General features: G+C 39.9%; 2 long non-coding RNA genes across 4 annotated transcripts in view; one reads left to right on the top strand and one right to left on the bottom strand.

Annotated features, from left to right (window-relative positions):
- LOC119265769 overlaps positions 1-25,619 on the bottom strand; it is a 174,428-nt gene that overhangs the window by 12,843 nt on the left and 135,966 nt on the right. The window lies entirely within an intron of this gene.
- Positions 23,050-25,619, top strand: part of LOC119265770 — a 28,378-nt gene continuing 25,808 nt past the window's right edge. For all 3 annotated transcript variants that reach the window (XR_005131725.1, XR_005131726.1, XR_005131727.1), the window contains exon 1: positions 23,050-23,302. This is a non-coding gene — a long non-coding RNA (uncharacterized LOC119265770). The remainder of the gene's footprint in view (positions 23,303-25,619) is intronic.

Genomic DNA, 25,619 nt, shown 5'->3' with positions numbered 1-25,619 from the left:
AAAGGTCTCTTGCTATCTGAGATGTTGTGCTTTGGATTGTTGCATACTGGCCAACCAGCATAACCATCCTGGGTGAGCTAAACCAGCATCAGACCTGCATAAACCACCTTAGACCAGCTTGGAATTCGTGCTGTTTCTTGTGCTTCTTTTTTCAGCATGGAAAACAGTGACAACTCAAGAGCTGAGAGGCTGACACAATCAAGTAAAATCATCTCAGGATATTGGTGCATTTGAATTAATTTAATTAGGTGCCTCTAATTAAAAGCTACATTTAGTTTAAAATCTTTGTTTAGCTAACTTTTTTTTTAAATCAACTTTGGGAAATAGTTTTAAAGTTAAAAATATTAAGATGCTCAAGATGCATCTAGCTAGCATCTTACTGCTTAGCTCTTTCTCATGTCATCAAAGCAGCATATTATGAGCAGATTTATAAACCTGTTTTTTCTGTAAATGCAGATATAAATCTGGCTAAAAGAGTTAGAAATAAAGTTTCGTATGAAACTACTACAAGACCAAATGGAATAATTTACAGCTGAAGTTGTTGCTCATTGGCTTGAGTGGCTGTAGCTAGTTAGCACACAGTTTAGCATGCTTCATTCACCATGAGGCTGAGAGTGGCATGGCGCTAGGCTGCTCCTCAGAGTGCCCAGGCTGGCTCTGTGCTATAGCAGGGATTGCACTGGCTGTGAGCCCATCCTGCCACTGGGTGTCATCATCCTGAACCAAATGCCAGAGGTCTGAGGTATCTGGTGTCGGGCAGCGAGCGGTGCCACTGCCCACTTCAAGCTTGCTAATGTCAAAGGGCATGAAGGGAGATTGGATGCCCATGGAGCTCTTATGCCACTCTGGCTTGTCACTTTATTTGAACACTTCGATAGTGCACTGGTGCAGAGAGCACATGTGCGCACAAGACAGCCTCCCCAATATGTATACATACATGCATGCAAAAAAGCACATTTGCACTCATGATTTTTTTGTATCAGAAGTAAAATATCTGTCATTGATGTCCTCATAACTGTTTTTTTTGCACTACACTAAAAGCTGACATTTGACTAAAGCTGACTGTGTGAAGATTTGATGATGAATGAATCAAAAGAAATTGCTGAAAATGAATCTTGCTAAAAATACTTTTTTCTGTGAAGTTACTATTTCAAAGAGTATGAAATAGTACAGTGTTTGAATAGTTTGAGCATTGTAGCCTATTTTTAGATGCTCATCTTAATGAACTCATCATGTTTTTTCCTTTAAACCATCCATTTGAAAAAGCAGTCATTGACACTGTGTGAACATTTTATGATGAATTGATCAATAGACAAAAAACAGTATTACCATATTAATCGTATCTCATTACATTAATGTAAATATAAGTTGAGAATGTTTTCTTCTTTTCCACTAAAGTTAGGAGGTCTTGCGACAATAATTATAACAATATGTTAAAACATCACTGTGCTAATACACAGGTCTTCTTCAGCCTGCCCTGAAAGTGGCAGTGTGTGTGTGTGTGTGTGTGTGTGTGTGTGTGTGTGTGTGCATGTGGTTTCTGGAGTAAGAGCAGATGACCCACCACTGACAGGCAGCGGGGAACAGGGTGGTGGAGAAGGGCAAGGGTGCGTATTGTGCTGACGGGGCCATTACCCTCACAGCAAGGGGCAGAGGCTCCATCCGAGCCAAGTGTACAGCCAAGGGTACACACATCCTGCCAACACAGCACATGCTGCATAGCTACAGCTCAAAGACATGGAGGGTGTGGACACATGAAATATCTTAAGCGGGGCACTGAAGGCTTTAGCTCTTGCCCCAAACTAAATATATGCTATTCTCTAGCTCTCCTGATAGTAACAGCTTTATCAAGTGTTGTCCACATTGAACGGGTGCACTCTGTGTAAACAGGTTGTCCGTTAAAATGCTGACCAGCTGACTAAGAAAGCTTATGAGTTATGCTTTTTCCCCTAAGAATACACCTTAGAGGCGGCATAAGGGTATCGATGAGCATCGGTGTCAAGCTGATATTAGCAGAAAATGCTGGATATCAGCAGGAAACAAGAATGAATGTATGAATAAAGCCTGTAACAAATCTAACCTGAAATAGCACACAGTACTATTGTGTGATGTCTTGTAGTCAGTTATGTACTTCTTCCTGTGGGGTAGTTTGAGCATTACAGCCTACTTTTCGATGCTTATCTTAAGGAGCTCATATGGAAAAAATATTTTCCAGCTTTTAGTTATTTATTTATTTTAATAAAAAGAATTTAACTTTAAAAGTAAAATAGTTTAATAGAGTATGTAAATATTGTTAAAAGTCTGAAATAGTGCAATTCATTGCTGAGTCCATGCAGTCCAAAAACAAACTGTTTTGAAATCATTATTTTTGCAATGTATTGAAAACCAACACATGCACCAACTCTACAGCAATTTAGCCTTGCTAAATGAATGTTTCAGCCTGGGATGCTTTTGGGATGAGGCAACATACAGTGCATTCAACTAAAATAAGGGAATTTACATATCACTCTCCAAAGAAAACAATGTATGTTCATTTTTGTTGGTTTTTATTTATCTACATGATTTCAATACACCAGCTGTCCTTTACATTGTGTGAAAATTTCATGACGAATGGACCAATAGAAATGCTCTAAAATCACTTGGAATAAAACCTCTTTACAATGACTTACTTTGAAAAGTAAGAGTGTTTTTGCACTCTCATGTAAAGTTACTATTTTGGAGATACTTGTTTTTCTTTGGACGGCAACGATATGACAATCTTTATGTATCAGTAATATAAATAGCCTGTTTAAATCTAAAAGGTAAAGAGAGGTATATAAAACCACACAACAATATAAGTGGATATCAGGGGAAAAAAACAAAATACAAGAAAAATCTAGAGTATGTTAAAAACAGCTCATTTAAAAGGTAAGTAGTGTGTAAAGAAAAAATATTGGTATCGGTATTGATTGATGGAAGGTTTAAATGTCAGCATCAGTATCAGAAAAGAAAAAGACTTATTGTGCCAGCTCTAATACAACTTGTAGAAGTGAAATTGTAAGCAGTTGACTATCATAGTATAGTCACACTACTATATGTCCATAAGTAGTTGGTCAGTGAATAGTTGGTCATTTGGGCTCTGTACATAAGCATAAAAGATTGTAGGTCTTAAAACTGCACAGGTATCACAGCTGTTTTTATACATAGTTTCTCAACTGCAGGGGAAAGCATTCATAAGCATTCAGACAATTGGCTGCAGAATTGTTTGTTGGCCAGTTGTTGCATGTGTCAAGGCAATATTAATTCATGCACAAGTGAGCAAAGAGAATATCTAGAGTCCAGATGTGGCATTTGCATCTGGAGTCTGTTCCTGTTGTCTCTCAACATGAGGACCAAAAAAGTGTCAATGTCATTAAAGCAGACCACTTTGGCTATAAAATTCTGAATAATTCAATCAGATGTGCAGCCAAAACAATACAGGGGTCAAAATTAACTTCATGGTAGGATGTCTAAAAAAGCTGATTTGCACTGTTGAGCGTAACAATGGCATACAATCTGGAAGACAACAGATCAGTAGTTGATGACCGAAGAATTCTTTCATTAAGAAAACTACTTAACAGATAAAGAGGGCTATTGAGAAAACTATGAGCATGACTTCAGATATTACGAACATGACCTCAAGGATATTACTGCCAATAAAGGGACTTTACCAAGATACAAACCACTGGTAAATCTCAGAAACAAAGGTGCATTTTGTTAAAATTGCACATAAAAATCTGTAGAGTTACATAACAGATGGGCACATGAAGTATAACTTGATCCAATACCTTGGTGAGCTGATTTATGGAGATATTTCAGGCTGCTGAGCTGCTTTACTGCTCTACTGACACTTCTTTGGTCTTCATATTGAGAGACATCAGCAGAGCCAAAACTGCAAAGACTGTGTAACTGTCCACTTTACTTATCCATGTTCTGTGCACAAATGTGATCTTCTGTAGTAACTGTAGCTTAAAAGAATTATGGAATAAGTCCCATTTAATCTAAATGCAGTGAATTGCAGTTTTTGTCAATATTTATATATTATTCACATCAGACCTCCAGAATGCACGTTTAGTGTCGAGATTCAGTCCAAATGCTATGCAACAGAGCTGGACAGTGTTGTTAGAGCTAACTGTAACTAGGCAGGGCTTCCCAAAAGCATCTTCATGTTAAGATAATCTTAAATGGTTGAGAGAGTGTTCAGTGTGCTGCTCGCTCACTTATTATCTTTGGACTAACAATCTTTCGGGAAACCCAGCTCACACTCTTAGCACAAAGGCTTCCATACAGTACCAAAAAGGGTTCTTTGGCTTGTAACAATAATGGAACACTTTTTGGTGCTATATAGAACCCTTTTCAAACAGGGTTCTGTACAGAGTATCTACTACACATTCTCCATCAATCTGAGGAAACCTTTCACAATGCCAAGAAGCCTTTTATCATGCAAAGGGCTCTTTGGGTGTTCATGGTTGTATATAGAACTGTTTACTAAAGAAACCTTGAAGAACCATCTTTTTTAAGAGTGAGGTTGGAGTGGAATAGACAATGACAGAACTTGCCACCGTGCCAATGTTGACTTGATTACATGACAAAGAAACTATACATGATGAGTCTTAGCAGTATGACCTTTCACAAACATACATAGTTATAAGATGTGAAAACAGTAAGACACTCTACACTTTGGTTCTTTGGTTCTTTGGTTCTTTCTTTCTTGTCACTTCAGTTTCTCATTAAGTTGAATATGATTTTTACCAATATTCTGTAAAGCTTGTCCAGTCTTGCGGCAGTTGCTACAAAATATCACATTCATTGCCAAGAAATGTGTTTACACTGGCATTTGTCATCTCAGGCTGGCCTTTTTGGTCACTAAAAAATGAGAAGTTTTTCAGAGATTTTACTTGTATGCATTGTTTACAGTATAGCACAGCTTCTCATGTGTGGTTTGCTATTTGTTGTCTGGACTTCTAGCTGTCCAACCTAAGAAGACATTTAAACATCAATAGATCTAGTACTTGTAGAATGCATTATATAATCAAGTGTCTATGAATGAAACACATCAGAACTCTGGATGAGCATTGGCAAGAAGTGTGTTTACACTGAGTCATTTGTTTTCTGTGGCCACTCCTTTTGATTCCTAAGTAAAAAAAAGAAAAGTTTTTGAGATGCTTTGCTTGTATTAACTGTTCACAGCACAGATTTACATGCACAACTTCTCATGTGCCTGGTATTGCGATTTGTTGCCTCGTCTTACTGTACTGTGATCCTGACTGTTGTCTGTTCTGAGAGAGCGAGGCATAAATTAAGGTCTTCTGGCACTTGACTTCTTGTTCTCCAACCAAACAGCAATTGTTACGAAAGGGCACATTTTAGTAGACAGACAGATTTATTAGATAGATCAGTTACTTACAGACTGCGTCATATGTATGCAGTGAATACATTGTAAATTCAGTCTTGTCACCACTGAGGGCAGATATTTTAGTTCCATGGCTCCTAAAATGTGAACTCTGCTTTTGACTCTCTTGCCAGCTTAAAAGCTCTTTTCTAATATTTTCATTTCTTTTTGTACCGCTATATTGTACTATGTAACCTTTCTGTTATTGTTATAAAGTTTATTATTATTATTATTTTTATTATTATTATTATTAGTAGTAGTAGTAGTATTGTTGTAGTTGTTGTGAAAACTCCATGGCATAATGTTCAGCAAAAGGACTCTGCTACCCCACCAAGTAGTAAACAATGTTAGACTGATAGCAAGCAGCCCTGATCACTTCAGTTCAGACAGGAGAAACAAGCTAGCAGGAGCGTCAACTCCTCTATTCCTCCCTCTCTCTCTCTCTCTCTGTCTCTCTCTCTCATTCTCTCTCCCAGGATACAATATATATTTCTGTCCTTGAGCTGGATGAAGCCGTTCCTTTTGTTTTCATGTACTAAGCCATATGATTAAGTCATGGCCCTGCAGCCTCCCCTGCTGCCAGTTCAGTCTTGCCAAGGCTGCATCTGGCTTAGACCAGTGTAGCCAAAGCCATCAGGCAGACAGAGAGATGGAGAGAGAAAGAATGAGTGGTTGAAAGCAGCAGTGGATGGAGATCAAGAGATCAGCAGTACCAAGAAGGTTTCTGAATGAGGAAAACTGAAAGAAACTAGTGATGTGTCACTCTTCTTTACCCAATCTTCTATTATTAAAGCTTACATATTTTATGAATAATCTGGAGCATGTATGAAGTTGCAGTTTGGCATGCAGTAATAGACTAACACCATATGTTTATGCACACTTCATCTAACTGATGTACATGTCCAAAAAGTCCATAGATCCAAACATCACATCTACATGCGCTTGGTGCACTTAAAATAATAGATTTTACTATGGAGGTTCTCCCCAATGCTGCTCCACTCTTGTAGGAAGGCTTTACATTTGATTTTGGAACATGACCGTAGGGATTTATATCCTTTTAGCCACGAGAGCATTACTGGATGGAGGTGAAAAGGTCTGGCCCCCAGTAGCATTTTTGTTCATCCCAAAGGAGTCTGATGGCTTCAATGTCCGGGATTTGTGCAGGCCAGTCGAGTTCTTCCATGGCAAACTCGCCAAACCATGTCTTTTGGACCTCGTTTTGTGCACAAGGGTGTTGTCATACTGAAACAGGAAAGGGCCTTCCCCAAACTGCTGCCATAAAGTTGGATTCTCCAGAATGTCATATTGTAACATTCAAATTTTGCTTCTCTGGAACTAAAGTACTTAGTCCAAACCCTGAAAAACAACCCTGACGACTGATTATTTCGCATGCAATTTCACCACAACTTGACACTATGCATTCAGGCAGGTAGCAACAATCCCTGTCTGCTAATGTGGCCTACTGCTTCATGGCTATGCTGCTGTTTTCAGCTTGATCAGCCATGACCAGTGACTGGCCGATCAGACTCATGTATTCAATTCCACGGTGGCAAAATGTACATACTTGCTACACGATGGTTCACATGAGTAACTGCAGTTTCCCTTTTGGGATCAATAAAGATCTATCTATCTAAGACAATGCAAGATCAAAATACCTGCAAATAAAGTGAGACATAGAGGAACAACTCCAAAAACCTTCAGGAAGACAAATTTAATAAGACTCCCCATTGAATAGATATGTGTCTGTGCAACGTCATCACAGAGATGTGCGTGTAACTAGGGGGTGTAATCTGCTGTGTCTATATTCCTGCGTGACACACGTGCATGGGAAGGATTCGGATTTTGCTGGGGAATTGGAATTCAGCACAATACCTGCCAGCAATTTTCTAAAGTCAAGAATAGAGGTTTCAGAAATTTCATAAATTACCTTAGCCCAAGACACAATAGAAAATTGGTGATGCTTTTTGGTCATTTTAGTACCAGAATGGTTTTATCGTGTGTCATGCCACTCACACAGCCTGCTATAAGCCAATTATGCAGCAGCAATTAGTTTAACAAATGACATTTGGGTATCGGACATAAGCCTGATGTCAATGTTGAGCCTGACCACTCAGTGGATGAAGATTTGCAGTTCTACTATATTTTTATTTGAGAACCTAAAGGTGCCTCGTTATAGGGTATTCTTCTGTTTCTATTACCTGTTATCCCCAGTTTTCATTTGGGCAAGTACAAACGCTGACCTTCGTTTTTAGCTGGAGGTTTGTAAAAAAGAAAAGGTGTATGCTATAGCTTTATTTTGAGATGTGAGATTTTTGCCACTAAATAAAAAAGTTATTTATATTTTTATGTGAGAGTTTTTCATTAAAGAAAAGCTGCAAAAATGTTTGTGTAAGCTGTCAATTATAGTTCTTAGAAAGAAAGAAAATCATAATCAGCCAAAAACGGAATTGGCAGGTTAGATAAAAAAAAAATCAGATGTTGGAAATAGCCAAGAAAACTGCAATCAGTGCATCTCTACTTACAATTGGCAGAGGCAGCTCTAGCAGGGCAGACACTTAATTTACTGACTCAAGGGAATGAGGCATTCTATAACTGTGCCACACTAAAAGTCACTGAGCTTGACAGTACCACCTATTCTACTGCCAGGGGAGGATTTTTTTGGTCCCCTAAACCCACCAAAATATAATCAAACCATGGAACATTTCACAGACAATATGTAAATATAGTAATAAAGAAACAAACTATAGCAAATGTGAACACACCAGAGATGGATTGCCCTAGCACTTTTTCAACAAAAGAAATGTAATTGCTTGATCATTTAACTTTCAATTAAAAGCACAAACCAATTCCACATCTCAGTGCAGCTCACTGCTGTCGTTGTTTTGTTCATTTATGGTCAGCAATGCTTATTCTTTCTATGTGTTTGGTAGTTGAATATTACTAACGCTGTATTCAAGTGGAAATGGGGTGGTGTTTTTTCATGGAGGAGGAACATGTTCACCTGCTTATGTTGTTTCTATGAGCAGTCAAAAAACTTGGAGGCTGTGAAATGGTTAAGGGCATCTATCAATTTTTAAGGGTGTTTTAACACAATTGTAGTGGAAATGACATGTCGTTTATTTGCATGCATAAACAAATTACTTATTACTGTTTCGCTTTTTGGCAATGCTGTGGAGGCCCTCTTAAGCTTGGTGCCCCTGGGAGTCAGCTATGTCTACTGCTTATGACTCTGGCGACTGCATGGAATTAGTGATGAAAGTGGAGACAGCTGAACCCTAATTAAAAGGTGTCCAAATAATTTTGTCCATTTAATGAATTATCATCATCATAATTGCTGTTACACATTGAGTTACACATTCTCCTGTAAAGTTACTTTTTTGGAGATGTGAGTCTTCGTTGCACTCTCACACACTCAAAAGTTCAAAGTTTCAGAGCCTAAAGGGCACATAGGCAAGCGAGAAGTGAGAGGTGCTTGTGTCTGTATAAGGAGGGTAAGGGTGTGAACTGAACCATGCCACTTCCTGCCACACAGCTGTGGGTATCTACCTAACTATAACCACCCATCCTGTGCAGCAGAGGTGTTAAAAAAAATGAGGGCACTGCGTCTTAGAACAACAAACACACTCGCTATGTGTTACATAGTCTCAGTACTGACATTCTGTATTTTTCAAATCACAACTTGCTGCATCTCTCAACTAGAATACCAATGAGTTTTTCTCTCTCACACATATACTCACTCCGTAGTGAGAGCAGTTGATGAATAAGTGATGTGAGATGCTGGAAGCACTGCTGAGGGTGCTGTATATAGGGAGTACTGTAGAAGAAGGAATGAAGAAGTAGGCTAGGAGAGAAAGTGAAGGGCTGGCCAAAAAGCCTGAGGACACAGGAGCCAGGGGAAGTCCTGCCTGGGTGAGAGAACAGTAGCCACATGCTCTCTTGCACACACACACACACACACACATTACAGAACTATCCTTAGATCCCCATCAAAACAGCAGAGGCTGCTCACAGCTTGAGGGCTGAGATGTGACCAGCAAGCAAAGAAGAGAGTAAATTGTAGTTAGATATAGTTTGTGTGTATGTGTGTGTGTGTGTGTCTGTGTGTGTCTGTGTGTTCTGACAGTATCACTTTGAGACAGGGAAGGCCAGTCCTTTTAAGCAAATGACTCACTGTGTAAAGCTGCACTATGCACTTTTTTTTTTTTTGTTAAAAGTTAAACAGCATTACTGAGTCATAAGGGAAAAAAAACAAGCTAAAATATGACACCTGAAATTATAATTTTAAGGTTCATCAAGTTGGGCAGTTTTTTGGACCATGTCATACATCTTCATGTATTAGCGTCAAATGCATAGGCTCAAAGAAAACGTCCAGCTCGATGTTTAGGTCTCAAATGGCAAAATTATGGCATTGGTTCAAAATGCAGATGCCAGAGTTCTTGCTAGGAGACAAAGGAGGTAACACATCAACCGCAGGGTTGGGGAAAATAGAAAAAGTGATGGCTGAATAATGAATACACTGTCATAAATGTATTCAGTAATGTATGCTATTGCAGTACATAAAAAGTAACTTATTCAGAAAACATTTAGAAAACACACTGATAAGGCACATGGCAAAAAAGTCTTCAGTCCACTGACAAAAGTGCAACACTGATGCTAAACGTATCCCTTTCAAACATGTTCAGTAAGGAGGAGAATATTAGTTTGACTATCCCGCAATCGAGCTCAGTAATGCTGATATTAATAACTGATTCATCATGTTGATTTATCAGTCTACTCAGACTTTAGCAGGAACTTTAGTTGTGAAGAAGCTATTAATCAAGGTCCTCTTCAGAGTTCATCTAACAGAAATATCTGCTACACTCTGTGTGCTATAACTATTTTAAAATGCTACATTTGTTTTTTTCATTTAGTGAGTAAGTATTCTAAAAGCATTGTCCTTTTGAATGTAACTTGGACTGAATACAGATACTTAATTTCTGAATTCTAAATACATATTTCCAATACTTATATTCTTTTACATTTCAACCCTTCTCACCTCCATTCTTAAAGCCTTGCACTAGCAACACATATAATACAGAATAGACTTTAAGGTACTATTACTGGTCTACTGCTCTTAAATGGAACAAATTGACAGAGAGCAGTAGAACAGCCCTGACACTAGACACTTTTAAATCCAGCCTGTTCAGTCTAAAACACTGTTAACTCAACTGCACTTCTCCCTTGTAATGACACTGTTATACAAATTTAATTTTGTATAATTTCATAATTTTCTTTTAAATGTATTGTTTATAATCATGTGTAAATGATGTTTTTCATTTCTATTCCTCTGCATCTTATATAAACAAAATGCCTTTCTTTGCCTTGCCTTCATGAGAGTAGATGGAATTTATTTTGGTGAAAATGTATATGATTTATAGAGTCATACAAAGCCATAGGTTTTGCACAGGTCTTCGTAGGTGAGCAAGCAAATCAACATTTTTGAAAGTGTTTTTACTGTGTTTAAATCCGCAATTCTCTGGTTTCTGCATTCTTTTTGCTTTAAACTGGCTTACATTCATATTTTTGCAACTGTCAGAAGCATGTCTGCACTGAAAAATGTGTAAATCCATTTTATCTTCGAATATATTAACACAGGTGTCAAATCATACTAAATACAGTTCAGTCAGGACCACTTCGTCAAAGAAGATATTTTGTTTCCATTTGTATTTGGTGGTATGATGCTGTTCCAACAGAAAGACTTCCAAGTTGACCATACCAGGCAAACCACTTGTCAGCAAGAGAATGCAAAAAGGCCTATAGAGAAAGTGGTGAGAATGGGCAAGCTAAAGACGCTTAAATAAGCACCCTGACAAACTTAACCAATTGTATGCATAGCAGGTGACCAGCTGAGCCATCAGTTGATTGAGAGCTGACTGATAACAGCTAGGGATGTAGGGATTTACCTCCACAATGTATCTCTATAGGTTTTATTAAAATGTTTTAAAAAATTCTCCTCTTTGGGCTACTGGACTGCTATGGATGCTACAGACTCCATTCCCTCATACTGATTACACATATTTTGTCTCTGCCATAGTGCTTTATTACCCAAACCTGGGCACCACCACCACCACTCTACTGGTGTAAATTTGTGCAGACTACTATCCCATGGTCAGTGAAGCAACAAGTGTGGATGGTTTACGATTGTGTTATACTCCCAAACACATAGTATTAAAGGGATACTTCAGTGAAACATCAAAATCACAGTTTCTCTTTATTCCAAATGTTGGAATATCAACCAGGATATGTGCTGTTTGACGTTTGCTTATTGGGTTTTGTCCTGGAGCTAGGAGACTTTATGTAGCTAACAAGAAGCTGATATCCAACCATTGAGCACCCTGCAAACTGCATGCCTAATCAAGTACACTATACAGCAGCCCAAAAAATATTTGGACATTTTAACTGTGTAACCAATGGTGAACTTAAATTAAGTTGATTAAGTTACTTCATAAAATGTTTCACAAAATAATATCTGTTTTGGAAAAACACTTTCCGCTCAACATCAGACTGACGGTAGACTGTGTGGAAAAAGCCAGGAGAGGAATACCAACAGACTGCATTAAGGGTACTTATATATATAGTGGTGTTAGTGAGCTTGTGTTCATTTACAAGATCACGAGCTCAAAAGTGTACAAATTCATTTTGCATGCAAACCTACAAAGAAATAATTATCTTAAACACATCAGATGTCTTTTGAAATAATATTTTGGGAAGAAGATAATTACAGTATTAGAATGGTCAGTTACAGTGAATGGTTCTTGTTTTAGATATTTTCTTTCCTAACACAATGAACTGAATATACTTTTAAGTATGACACAAATATCCAAATAGTTTTTAGGATAATTGTGTGTCCAAAAGTTTGTGGACACTTGCTTGTCCAATGTTTCATCTGAAGTCAAATTTATTCATTAACAGTGCACTGATATGGGAACTGTGGGCTGATTCTGACATCTGGTATTTTTTACTCCTCCACAGCCCAAAGCCCACAGCCCAAAGCTCTGGGGTTTTTACCCCTCTAGTTTCCACATGGCATTTGGCATAGGTGAATTTAGGCTCATGTGTGGCTTCTTCGGAGCATTCTATTCTATTAACAATGCTTTTCTATGGAGATTAAAAAAGCTTTGTGCAACTGAACATCTATGTCAGCACCTAGTGCACCTTAAAAACTGCATTCACTTATTAGAAGGGGTATCTGGATACTTTTGGGCACAAAGTGTACTGTAGTTATTTAAAGATATCAGAGAAACACTGACTGATTGGCTACTTTTGAGGCAAATGGAAAATAACATAAATTTAACTGTCATTTTAATGCCGTGAAATATTTATGGCAGTGAAGGACTTGTCAGCTTCAGTATCTTTCTCAGCTCTCTGGGTGGTGTAGATTTGGGCCCAAAGGGTGTTGGTGTAGGTGCCTCTAAAATGTGTGACTGCAGTCTGAGTGTTACTTCTTCAGGCATACACAAAGAGGCCTCCTTACAGGCACACACACACACTGGAAGGCAGGCAATGGGGCGGACACTATCCGTTGCACACGTACATGTTGAGGTCCATGGGAGAGCAAGAGGAAGAGATTTAGGTTATCTCGCTGAGATCTGACAGAGACGGGTGCGGTGCTGAAATTTACAGAGACATAAAACGTCTGCAACCCAAATTAATACCGTATATTTTTGGCAGTAAATTTGTATCTCGTGAGCAACTGGAGGACATGCTGAGAATTTCAAGGAATTGGGCCTATTAAATAAGTCATGAGAGCGTTGAAGGAGACTGTATGCATGTATGTGACAATGGTGTTGCCAGAATTTCATTTTAGGGGGCATTGAGGAGAGGTTGAGGGGGCTAACAAGCATTAGAGTCCAGAGACATAGCCATAGAAAAAATAACAACCACCAATTAGCCTACTTCATTAGCTTCACAGTTTAAAACCTTTTTTTGAGCATTAAATGCAATACATGATTGTTAACTTCTCTTAGACGCCAAACTTGTACCAACTAGTTAGTGTAATAGCTAACAGCACATTATTCGGGTTCTCAAAGCACTTAGGGCAGTCATAATCCACTGGAGCCATCTTCAGAGCCGCTGTCTGAAAATACATTATGCACATATTCATATATAAAACATAAATAATAATGTAAATTGTTTACTGCCTCTAAGCAGTCGGTCATGTGGGCTTGCTCACTCTTCCTATTGGCTGTGTGCATTATAAAATGCTGTCTGTCGTTGGTAGATAGCAAAACAGCTCATGTTCCACCTTACCCTTAAGGTTTAGCTTACCCTTTAGGTTTAAACCACAACTACCTTAGAATGTCCTCTTTTGACAATGAGGGACAATAAAGGTTGTTTATTAAGTTGCCAGGGACAGACCAGACCTAGCTTATGAAGGTCATAAGGTCTATGAGGGCTGTTATGATGGCTGAAGCCTCCATGAGAATCCAGCTCCAGAGTCCTACCTTTGCCAGCTCTTAGCATAAATATATAGGGCAATTGGCTGAAGATTGGGATGTACTGTATATCTGTGCTTTTCAGCAGTGCTGAGCTTGTTTTCTTTAATACATTCATGTGCTACTACTTGCCAGCGGGCTAAGTAGCCTATAGGGATCAGATACAACTCGGGTAAGTTGTAACCATGGGATACATCAGGGCTAATTCTGTTTACTGACTGATAATAGGGGCAGTTCTGGGCTGGAGGTTAGGGATCCAGCCTTGTGACCGGAAGGTCGCTGGTTCGATCCCCAGAGCCGACAGTCCATGACTGAGGTGTCCTTGAGCAAGACACCTAACCCCCAACTGCTCCCCGGGTGCTGTGGATAGGGCTGCCCACCGCTCTGGGCAAGTGTGCTCACTGCCCCCTAGTGTGTGTGTTCACTAGTGTGTATGTGGTGGTTCACTTCACGGATGGGTTAAATGCGGAGGTGAAATTTCCCCTTTGTGGGACTAATAAGGGTCATTTAATCTTAATTCATAATGATGATCAAATGAGAGCTTTTTAAACTTTTCTTTGGCTCCTGTGAACCTTTTTAACAATTTAAAATGTCACTTTCAGACTCCATTCTAGCTATACCCTTGGTTTGTGAATGTTTGTAAGTTAGAATAAATGTGTGTCATGGTGAAGGAGATTAGTGCTCCCATTAGTAACACTAACTGGCCAGTGTTTGGGTGAGAAATAAACATAGTGAGAGGGATTGACCCCTATAAGTTCCACTATGGATTTGTCTGTACTGCTGATAATGCTCAGCATGACAGCACACACACACTGTATCTGAGTCTGAATGTGTATGTGTGTGTGTGCCCCAGAATGTTACAACCCCATTTCCAAAAAAGTTTGGACACTGTGCGAAATGTAAAGAAAAAACAGAAAGCAATGATGTGCAAATAATTTTGAACTTATATTTAGTCAAAAATAGAAATACGACCAGGAATCAAATGCTGAAACTGAGACACATTAATGATTTTTGAAAACTATGTGCCCATTTTGAATTTGATGCTTGCTGTACATTTCAAAAAAGTTGGGACAGGGCAACAACAGACTGGTAAGTTTGAAGTATAATACTAAATAGAACACCTGGTCAAACATCTCACAGCTAATTAGACTAATTGGCAACAGGATAGCAACAAAATTGGGTATAAAAATAACATCTTAAAGAAGTAAAGTCTTTCAGAAGTAAAGATGGAGAAGGGTTCACCACTCTGTGAAAGACATCAATGGCAAGTAAAATTATTCCACGTAAAATATCAAAGAACTTACTTGGGGATTTCATCATGTATGGTGCATAATAACATTAAAAGATTCAGATAATTCAGAGAAATCTACACAAGCAAAAAGGCCAAAAACCAATATTATCTGGCCATGATTTTAAACACGGACAGGATTTTGTGGCAAATGCAGGTTAAAACTAAGACCATGGACTAAGATTACAAATTGAAAATCATGGAAGCTGCATCCTTTGGCCTAAGGATGAGAGTGAACCTCCAGCTTGTTATCAGCTCACAGTTCTAAAGCTAGCATTCATGATGGTATTGGGGTGTATTAGGGCACATGATATGGGCAATTTGCACATCTGTGAAGACACCATTAATGTTGAATGACATAAACAGGTAATGGAGCAACATATGCTGCCATCCAGATGACGTTTTTTTTCAGAGAAGGACTTTCTTATTTCGGCAAGACAACGTCAAACCATATTGTGTACATATTACAACAGCATGGCTCAATGATAAAAGAGTGTGGGGGCTAAATTTTCTTGCTTGCAGTCCAGATCTGTCACCACTGAAAACATGTGGCATATTATGAAATGAAAAACACAACAAAAGAGAACTGTTGAGCCTAGAACCTATAACTGTTGAGTCCTATATTTCGCAAAAATGGGAAAACATTTCACTTTCAAAACTACAATTTTTGTCCACAGTTCCTGGTCACTCCTCAGTTCCCAGTCGTATAGAGAGTTGTTTAAAGAAGAGGTAATGAAACACAGTGGTAAATACCTCCTGTGCCCATTATTTTGTAATGTTTCTGGCATTAAATTCAAAATGGGCAGATATTTTTCAAAAACATTTCTCAGTTTCAATGCTTGAAATGTTGTCTTTGTAAATGCAGAGCTTAAATGATTTGCACATCAATGCATTCTGTTTTATTCACATTTTGCACTGCATGCCAACTTTTTTTGGAAACAGGGTTGTAAAAGCTGGATTTTCTGTTTTTCCTCTATCTATCTCACTCTCTCTTTCTCTCAGTTCATTCCAATGAGCTTTACTGTCATGATCATTTTTAGTTAGAGCATTACCAAAGCAAAGAAATAACTAACATTCAAGTCTAAGATTCAATTGCAACAACATCTCATTTGTGAGAGTGGAAAGAACTGCATAAGAAAATTTACAAATAAAAAAATTCTGTAGTTCTTTTACATATGTGTGAATGTTATTGGGAAAGCCTGAGTGGGTCTCTCACATTGTGATAAGAGGCTATATACTGTCTCTCTCTCTTTTTTCCTAATAAATTACTGTAGGCATTTTGCCAATATTAGCAGAGGGAAACCCTCAAGGTCTTCTAGGCCTACAGGAATAAAAAAGAACATTTTTTTTTTTTTTATTTAGAATCATGCCTGCCATATTTAAACTATGCAAGTATTTTTATTTCATCATTGACTATTGGCTGGGGAAAAAAGGGTTCACTTCTGGAAATGGAAAACTGTCACCAGGATTTTATTATGTAAGTGAACACCACCAAGTCAGCTCTCCAACTGGTTAGGACTTCAGAAGTTGAACTAGTTAAATGTTTCAGATTAACGACTAAAGGTATCAGGAACTGAGAGTGGGATCAACTACTAGCATCTTGATTTCTAGTAAATCACATTTAATCTAACACCCAACAAAATGTTGAATTGGTTATTAGCTTAGCACTAACATATGCATAAAATCACATAGAGATGCTACCAAAAATTACTAATAGTGTGTTTTTCCCTCTGTTTTTGAGTTTTGACATTTCCGGGCCAAACTAAAGGCTCTATTAGTCTATTAGCTCTATTAGTCATGATTTGTCATGAATTTTAACAGTGTGACCTTGCACAATCATACAACATGAATGAGTTAAGATAATAACACATTCTATACGGGTATTTTGACAAAAACAAGAGTGTTTCTCATTAAGCTGAGTGGGATTCTGTAAAACAGTTGTGTTTCTTTCTCTCTGGCATGTGGCCTGCTTGTGCCCTTTCCTACAGCGCACCAACATTTACTGTGCCAGCCGTAACTTGTGCCTCACTCTTTTGCTTTCTCTCTCTCATTGCTTCCTGACGCTCTGTCTTTCTCCTGTTCCCAGGATCACATGTCCCACTGTTGATCGGTGTAATATTGGAAAAAACACACCACACATTTGAGACATTTTAGACAGAGGGACAACATCAGAAGCTGGGCAAAAAGCAAGACTTCACACGCTCTTTCTCACTCTCTCCTGCGCGACACGAAAGGAGAGAGGCAGAAAGAAGGAAAGAGAGAGAAAGTGAGTTTTGAAAGCGTTAGGGAGAGATGCTAGGAGCTGAAGTGTGATCTGTGACTGTGTGTGTATAGGGGAAACTGTGATCTTTTCTTTCAAGTGCTAAATAAAAGCAGTGAAAGAATGAAATGGGCCTTACAGCTTATGGGGAACTGTGCCGTTAACTCCAGTATCATATTTAGTAATCGTAGAATGAACAAGAATATAATGAGTCACTAAAACATCCATCCACAGTTTTAGCCACTGTTGTGCACATCAATAACTGGCTTCTGAGGGTGTCACACACACATATTTGCATGGGTTCAATGTGCAATTCAATGTTATTAATTTTTCAGAGATTTTTCTGAGAAGATCAGATATAAGATAATGGAGGAAAGATAAATGAAAACAGGTGAAAAAACAAGAGTTTCCAAAGTTGGAGTTCAAAAGTGTATTAAAGGATATAGAGAAAATGACACTTCTAACAACTGTGAAACCTGATAGACCAAAATTGTTACCACCAGAAAAACAGCACCTTCATCTTTGAGAGAGAGGAGAAAACAAAGCTCCACTCTTACTTTAGATCTGAAAAATCCACAGGTGTTTCTATCCATCCTGCCACTGTGAAAGGACAACTCAACACTATGAGTCTGAAAGGATGTGTAACTGTGAAGAAGCCCTTACTGAGATAAGAAAATAGACAAAGAAGAAGAAAATGTGCAAATCAAACTAAGACACTGCTGGTGTTCTCATACAAAAAAAATGACCACCCAGAGTCCAGACCACAACTCACTGAATGTTTTTGGGATTAGATGGATTGGAAAGAGCAGATAATGCAATACAACATCTGAGACTGAACTTGAAAAGATATTTCTGCAGATTTCTACGAAAAACTGAAAGCAAGTCAAAAGTAAATACATTAACAAGTAAGTAAGTAAGTAAATAGGTAAATACATACATAAATAAATGAAGCTGTAATAAAGGCAAAGGATGAACACAAACGCTTTAAAATGTTACTATGCATATGATTAATTAATCACTTGTATTCAATGGATATTTAGACTTGTATTGAAATAAATGAAGGGTGGTCTCTGACTTTGCACTGTACTGCATGTAAGTGTTTGTGTGAGCATCTTTGGTTGCTCTGCCCCAATTTACTGGCAAAGGCCCCAATGTCTGTGCTACGAGTCACGTCCCGAGGAGAGAGAGGGGGAGAGAGAGAGAGAGAGAGAGAAAGAGAGAGAGACAGAGAGCGAGAGAGGAGTGAAGCTACAAAAAAGAGGGGGAGGAAAGAGGAGTGGGCGTAAGGGGCATGCAGAGCAGGACACAGGAAGTGGATGAAGATGAAGAGAGTGAAGACAATGAGATGCTAGCACAGAGCGAAGAGGAGGATGAGGAGGAAAAACAAGCAAGGAAGAGGAGAGGGAAGATGGGAGGATGAATGTGGGAAGACTGGAATGGGTCTGGAGAAAGAGCAGAGGGTGACTGTGTGTGTGTGTGTGTGTGTGTGTGTGTGTGTGTGTGTGTGTGTGTGTGTTTGGCACTAGAAGGCAGAGAGATAGTGCGGGTTCGGCTGGCCGGACGTGTGTGTTTGTGTTTGACTGAAGAGGGATGTGAAACACATAGACCCCTCACTGGCTCAGCTCATGGCCTGGAATAGTGCCATCACCACGATGGACATGGACACACACATTGTACACCATGCGCACACACTTAAACACACACACACACACACACACACACACACACACACACACACACACACACACACACACACACATGTCCTGATATTCTGCCTTTTAACAAACAATCAAGACTTCTTGTGACACAGATGTATCTTCACTAACCCTTCAAAACAATTATTAATTAAAGGAATAGTTTGACCAAAAACACTAATGCTAAAAATAAGTAACAATTAACATCATGCAAATAAATCAGGCTAACTTTTGGTTTCTGGGTGCATTATATCAGGGCTAGGTGCTTGCTGCTAAGTCGTGGCTAAAAAATGCATATTTTTCTGCTGCTACCGAGGGTACAGCCCCTCTTAAACCTACCTCAGATTCCTATAGGTCATGCTCTTTTAAAACCCAGTGTACAGTTATTAACACAAGCAAAACAAGCTAGCTAGCGAAACATTAACATGATGGTGGTGGGGGGGGGGTGCTTTTTTTTAGCCATGATAACTTACAGGCTTGCTGTCTGTTGGACAATGTTGACAAGTGCACATCGCCTCTTACTGTGATTTCCACCTTTCCTCCACATATTTTCTTGGTTTAGAAATGTAATACTCAGTTTGCTTCCATCAAATTTAGCCCAAATTTTTCTTGGTTGTCCCCAGATGTTTTCAGTACAAGATCAGAAATTTAAGTGGAAGAGGAGGGGGACAGGGCCCCTATTATGTGCACGCTCATGCCCAAATGACTGATGCTCATAAATTCTACAGGTTGAATTGAGCTGAACCAAAACTGTGTAGTATAGAATTCAAGCATGGTAGAATTAAGACATTTTAAACAATATTTTATCAGTAATTTTGATAAAAAATGTTTAAAATTAATCAAATCTTAAGAACCTATTAGCTTCAATGAAACTAACATTGTAGTAGACAGTAAATCTGCCCCTGGTGTGAACATGTCATGATGAATGAACCAACAGAAACTTTCCTACACTGCTTGGAAAAAAACGTTTTACACTAGCCTACAATAACTTTAAGAATGTTTCCTTGCTTCTTTTCTAAACATGCCAGCAAGTCACTATACCTGGGCTAAGAGGTGTTGATGTGACAATGACAACGTTATGTAGGCATGAGAGGGATCAGTTGAAGTCTGAGGTGTGAGTTTGCCTTTTGGATTTAATGCAAGAGACAATAGTGGAGCTAAGAGTGGTGGGAAGGTGGTGTGAGATGAACTTGTTTCAGGGTCCAAATAAAGAGCAGAAAGATAACAGCTGTCTGTTTTGCAGGCCAACGCAGGAAAATGAAATTGCTCGAGGTCACGGCAGCATCCCAAAACAGGATGACCCCTGCTTGAGTTCAGCCGTGCTATCTGGCAGCTCCTGTGCAGTGATGCCCTGCATGTGGCACCAGGAAGCTGCAGGCCGGCCCGTCCTGTCAGAGCCACTCCTAAGGTGCAGGGGGCCAGGGAGCCAGCGGCCAGCTCGTGACTCATCCCTCACCTATTTATAAAAAGGCCATTAAGCAGAGAACGCCGGAGCACAGGAATGTAAACGTGCCCTGCCACAGACCTCCACTTCCTGCCCCAGCAAGGACAGTCGGCGCTCCTTTACGACATCATGCCTCTCCAAAAACGTCAGACTCTCCTCCAGCCCTACGCCACTGGAGAATTCCTCTGCTCCGAAAGTCACTTCCTGTCTCCACGCTTCAGAGGATGGTGTCCAGGCAGCTACGGAGCAAAGGTGAAAAACATCTGACCTCAAAATTTGAATTCAGGTCAGTGCATTATGAAATGACCCTCAGCTCTTTTTGATCCAATTTGATTTGTTTAGTTTGGGTCAGAATCTGAAATAATAAAAGCAATGTGCTACACAATATACAGTCAGAAGTGCTCAGTAGCTCTACAGAGAGAAGCAATACCTCACCAACACTAAAGCCTGGGCTTGTATACTAAACTAAAGCTAGTCATATGACACACATCTCAGGTGAAACAGGTTAGTATTCAGGTGAACCTGAATGTTGATTGTGGAGCTTATGAATGTCAGACTTGGGAGGATGTGTGACAATTTTGCATAATTCATGATCCCATCACTGAACATAAGCTCCCCAACACCACTGTAAGAAAAAATAGCCCCAGACCTTTTCTATCACTGTACTTTACAGCCCCTTTAAGCTGGTTTTACACAGTGAAACTTTCATTCAACTAGTTGCATGTTGTGAGTTTCTTGCACCATAATTTCTGTGACACAAAGCATTTCAGAAACAAAGTTGCACACAACATATATAGATACTCCATTCTGCCAAATTAGCAGCTTGTATTTTTTTATCACACCATATCATTTTCACTATAAAGTCATTTCCAAGTAATAATTTACATATCTGCAGCATTTTTTATCATCTTGGTATGTATTTCCAGCTGTCATATCAGTTCATTGAAAATGAATATTTAAACAGTCATTAACGTCAAGTTGTCTCACCCATCCTGTTCTAGAAGCACAAATGTGTCTCACGCTACCCTTCTGTAATAATTTTCATCAATTACTTCCTAAATTAATGTGACTTATGTGTAATTAGGAGGTGTAAGAAAGGAGAAAAACAATCTGTAGATCATGGAAATGGCACACTAGAAGAATAAATGGAACAAGCAGTTTAAATACAAAAAATGAGTTGTGAGAAGCTTGTCAACACTGAAAACTATCAACACTGAGTTTGGGGGGGAAGGTTTCTACTGTTTTGTTTTCCTATCTACTGATCTGGTGAAATCAATGTATTGAATGTATGTTTTTCATTTTAAACACATGAATATGAATGAATTTGGCATTTTGATTGCTTGTTTAATGAAACTTGTTCCACAAAGTTTGTGACTCGAAGACTCTTGCAACAGTTGTGAAATGAATTGAAAATGATGTTGAAATGAGTTGAAAATGAATCAAGTGCAATTACATGCAACTACATTTCTCTGAACCTGTACAGAACCTATACAGTCACTGTATAACTAGAAACGTCAGTTGAATTCTGTATTATTCTATACATTTGGTTATCAAACTACATTGTGTGGCAGAAGAATTGCTCAATGCAATTATTCTTAATGATAAATAAAATTATTTATTGAACATTTTATAGTGGCTATACACCCCTTAACCATCGTAAAATTACTGTAGGGTAATCTATAGCCTCCTATTTTGACCTTCTACAATTCATGCAGTTGAACTGGCACCTTCAGATTGATGATTTACTGATACATTTCTACATCCCAATGATGGAAGTGTCACAATGTGGCCTGGTGCATTCCTGAGAGCCGGCCAATCAGCTGCAGCAGGGACGAACAAACGGCCCTGACCATTTGTGGGTGTGGTGGTGGGGAGTGGGGGCTTGTTACACAACATGGGTGCTGCTCACCATTGTTTCTAGTCTATGAGGCAGAACTGCGTCTGTGGGGTGTGTATGTGTGTGTGTGTGTGTGTGTGTGTGTTAGGGGTGGAGGTGTCAAGGGCAAGTTATATTTAGATATTCAACACCAAACAATTTGATGCACACCTTGTCTTGTTTGTTCCTGTGATTATGAATGCACAACAAATTTAATGCGTGATTAATAAGCAATTAAGCAGCTGAAAACGGAGATAACATCATTTTCTCTCTCCAGGCACACGCTCTTTCTATCTTTAGCTGCAGGCTGTGTGCACATGGCCTGTCTGCAGGGTCTCAGTTCCGGCAGTAGCTTATGTGTGTGTGTGCTTGTACTGTATGTTTGTGCTCGCAAGGCTGGCAGTGTTAGGGTTAAGTCCGCCTGTGCAGGGCCGGAATGTCTTGGCCATTTCCTGCGGGCTGCCCAGCCCTGACCTGCTGGCCTGAGCCAGGCCGCACACACACGTAGACAGCTGACCCGCGCTTCCTGTCAGACAGCAACACCCCCGCGGCTCCTCACACACACACTCACACAAACAGAGTGTCCCCAGAAGCATCCTCGCTCTGCTCTACTGAACCCAGCCCTTTTGTCAAGAGTTCAGTCCAGTCTAGCCGCTCCAGTGCTACAGGTGCACCACCCACACCCATTGATTCGTATGCAGGTCAAAGGTCACCCAGGCCTGCTGCCTGACCAAACCTGCCTCCAGTCTCCTGTGTGTTTGGACGCGCTCTCAGCGGGCGCACTTGTTCCAGTCCGTGGCCATCTGTGTCCGAGCCCAAACGGAAGGTGTCAGGAAGTCAGACCACAACAATAAAGGTGAGCCCGTCTATTCTACTGCTCGGGACGGCCTATTCGAACTTTCCTCTGTAGTCCCTCGTGTGTGTATGTTGTTGTTGTGAGTCTGGTTTGTCCATCAGGGCCGCGCTGCTGTGTCCTGGCAGCATGGCGTGTGCTACGTGTCTAGGGGTTGTGTGTGTGTGTGTTGCGTCTGTTGCATGTTGCGTATTGCGCTTCCGTCCATATATGTGGCTTGATGTCAAGCTCCATGGGGTGCGTCACTGGAACCCTATGCAAGGAATTAGGGGGGGTGGCAAAAGCTAGGAGTCATGTGACCAAGCACATTTTAGGAGGATTTGGGATGAGGAGAGGGGGTCGAGTGCATCTGAAGGCCAACAAGTGACCGCAATAAGGGCTGAGAAACACAGTCTGAAAAGAGAAGTGGTTTCCCATTGCCTGTTGCTAACTGAGTCTAATTGACTTCTCTATCTATCTATCTATCTATCTATCTATCTATCTATCTATCTATCTATCTATCTATCTATCTATCTATCTATCTATCTATCTATCTATCTATCTATCTATCTATATACACTAGATAGATAGATAAAAAGTATTCGCTCATCTGCCTTCACACACATATGAATTTGAGTGACCATCCATTCTTAATCCATAGGGTTTCATATGATGTCAGCCCACCCTAGGAATGTGTTTATGGGAATTCTTCCAAAAGTGCATTTGTGACGTCAGACACTGACGTTGGACAAGAAGGCCTGGCTTGCAGTCTCCTGCTCTAGAGTCCAGTGGCGGCATCCTTTTCACCACTGCATTCGATGCTTTGCATTGTGCTTGGTGATGTAAGGCTTGGATGCAGCTGCTAGGCCATTGAAACCCATTCTATGAAGCTCTCTACACTGTTCTTGTGCTAATCTGAAGGCCACATGAAGTTTGGAGGTCTGTAGTGATTGACTCTGCAGAAAGTTGGCAACCTCTGCGCACTATGCACCTCAGCATCCACTGACCCCGCTCTGTCATTTTACGAGTTGCTGTCGTTCCCAATTCCACTTTGTTTTAATACCACTGACAGTTGTCTGTGGAGTATTTCGTAGCGAGGAAATTTCACGACAGGACTTGCATCGGATAGGTTGCATCCTATCACGGTACCATGCTGGAATTCACTGAGCTCCTGAGACTGACCAATTCCTTCACAATTGTTTGTAGAAGCAGTCTGCAGGCCTAATTGCTTAGCTTGGTTTTATTCACTTGGCCATGGAAGTGACTGCAATACCTGAATTCAATGATTTGGATGGGTGAGTGAATCTTCTAAGCCACTAATTCTTCCAGGTCCCTTTGCCAACCCTGGTAAAAAATTATAAATCAGCCACTTCTGTTCCTTTCTCTTTCTGTCTATCTCCCTCTACCCCCACTCGCTAACCTGTAGACATGTGTAGAGCCCCATGCCTCATTGAGCTTAGAGCTACTGCTCTGCAGCCTCTGATTCTGCTGCCGTGTTTACGGGCTTCACATATTAACACTCGTGTTAAACCCAGCGAGGGGTAGAGCTCGCCCAGCAGCTTTTGGAGCACACTTTTGTAACTGACCTCACATCTAAATGCCACACTTAAATGCTCGCAGCCAAAACTGAGCCAAATGTCACCAAGAAACAGCTTCAGGCTGTAAAACAGGGCCTTGCTCTGGGAGAACGGTCTGCACAACACTTCCACAAGCACCTCTTTTACCAAATTATTTGGACTCAATTCATTCGTTCCACCTTTTTTTTTTTACTATAATACAATCCCATAGTCTCATTCACTCTGCCACCCTTTTGGCCAAGACCTACACGCTTATTAACCTTTACTGCTGAGAGCTGCTGCCTGGACATGATAAATAGGTTTGGGTAATGTGTGACAATTATCAGGCGAAGACCAACCTGAGTGCAGAACACCAGAGGACGAGTGTAAATCTACCTCCATGTTTTAGATGACACTGGGCCTTAGACGCCCTGTGTGTGTAATTAGAACCAAATGCTGGAGTGTGTGAGAGTGTCTGAGTGTGCATGTTTGCTCACTCCCCCATCCCTAATCAGAGAGCCCCCTGGAGTACGGTGTGAGGGGGCTCACACTCTGCTCATAAATCTTACTGCCTTGGGAGGACCCATATAATACGCATGCTGATAAGAGGGCTGTCTGCACAGAGCTGGCTCACACACTCACTCACACCGCTAATGCCACTTACAGAACATGCTGTACTCCAACTGAGAACTATAGTTTGGCTTCCATTAAGTTTATGCACATCATGAAAGGGATCTTTTGGTTGTTCTTGCAATTGCTTTTTTTTTTTTTTTTTTACAAAATTA

Source organism: Pygocentrus nattereri, chromosome 17 (assembly GCF_015220715.1).
Source record: "Pygocentrus nattereri isolate fPygNat1 chromosome 17, fPygNat1.pri, whole genome shotgun sequence".
Taxonomy (NCBI): domain Eukaryota; kingdom Metazoa; phylum Chordata; class Actinopteri; order Characiformes; family Serrasalmidae; genus Pygocentrus; species Pygocentrus nattereri.
This window is presented reverse-complemented; position numbering and strand designations above follow the sequence as displayed.